We start from the raw sequence: 1,736 nt of genomic DNA, 5'->3' as shown, positions 1-1,736 counted from the left end.
GGATCTTGGCTGAAAGCAGAGAATACCAGAAACATGTTTACTTGTGCTTTATTGACTATACAAAGTTATTAGTCTGTGTGGATCATAACAAACTATGGATAACATTGTGAAAAATGGGAATTCCAGAACACTTAATTGTGCTTATGGGGAACCCATACATAGACCAAGAAATAGTTGCTCAAACAAAACAATGGAATACTGAATGGCTTAAAATTAGGAGAGGTGTGTGTCGTGATTGTAAATACACTTTCACCATATTTATTCAATCTATATGCTGAGACCTGGTATGGCACTGTGAGCTAATTCGTCAGACTGCAAAGCCATTTGAACCACAAGGTGGCAGTTCAGGCTCACCAGCTGCTCCTAGCAAACCCTACACAGGGTCACTATGGGTCAGAATCGACTCGACATCACTTAACAACAAAATACGTTGAGAAAATAATTTAGGGAGTCGTATTATATAAAGAAAAGTAAAATTACCATTGAAAATAATTTTATAATCCCACCCAAAAGCGCAGTAAAGTAATTCTGTGTTTATAAGAGTTTTCACATAATGTGCTAAGACACAAGTCATAAGTAGGTTATAGGCATGTGGCGCTATTGAGCCTTTAGTTCTTGGGGCCAATCAAGAAAAGTGCCCAAATTAGACTCTATTGTAGTATTGCTTTTAATTAGTATTTGACTTTCAGCAATTTTTGACATATCCTTCAGCATTCATAACTCAGAAGTTAAAAATCATGTGTGCCCTGAAATGAAAATAATGGGAAACATGAGTAGATTCTATTCTGACAGTAATACGTATCACTTTATGAAACTACTCTGTATGATTATCTTTCACAGACAATTTTGTGACCTCCTATTAGGAGCCTCTTTGGCGCAGTGGTTAAGCCTCATCTACTAACCTCAAGGTCAGCAGCTCGAACCCACCCAGCTGTTCTGTGGGAGAAAGACCTGATGACTTGCTTCCATGAAGATTACAGCCTGGAAACCCTTGGGGCAGTTCTAATCTGTTACATAGGATCGCTATGAGTCAGATTAGACTTGATGGCACCCAACAAAGGCAAGTTTATTTATGTCTGCAGAGTATGTGTCTTTGAGCAAAGTTGTGGGAAGAGTTATCAACAATTTAAATTTTTCTTTGTTTTATCTTTCTCTTTCTCTTGCATTTGGTGAAACCAAATATATGTTATAAATTAAGAAAAGTCACTTGCTACCACATAGTTTTGTCAAGCTATAGGTAACTAAAGCTCTAAGAACAATGGCAGGTTCTAGAAATGAAGGTTCTAGAACTCAGATTTCCACAAGGAATGTTATCATGTTGCTAAGATATGCAGTGAATCTTAACTACCAGGGAGCCTCATGGGCTTTTTGGAGTGAGAGTGGGAGAAACTGTGGGGAGGAAGCTATATTCTTTTGGAATCATTAGACATTTAGACATCTCTACAAATTTAAAATTCCCAGATCAGGAGCAAAGATTTAAGAAAAATCTAAGAAAACTCATTCTAGACCCATTACAACGGCGGGAAGGTATCAACAAATTCTGATTCCTACCAACCAGATCATCTGCTTTTAAAACTATCCTCAGGTATAATTTTTAATTCATCATTAAAATAATTTTCAAAAGTTTTAGGTATGGTTTAGTGAATAGATCTCAAATTCATCTTGTTTTCAAGAACATGTGGAAGGAAAAACAGTCTGCTTTAAAGAAACAGTATATATATATATATATATATATA

Source organism: Chrysochloris asiatica, unplaced genomic scaffold, assembly GCF_000296735.1.
Source record: "Chrysochloris asiatica unplaced genomic scaffold, ChrAsi1.0 scaffold00377, whole genome shotgun sequence".
In the NCBI taxonomy this organism is placed as follows: Eukaryota; Metazoa; Chordata; class Mammalia; order Afrosoricida; family Chrysochloridae; genus Chrysochloris; species Chrysochloris asiatica.
The sequence above is the reverse complement of the archived record's forward strand: the minus strand, read 5'-3'. Positions refer to the sequence as shown.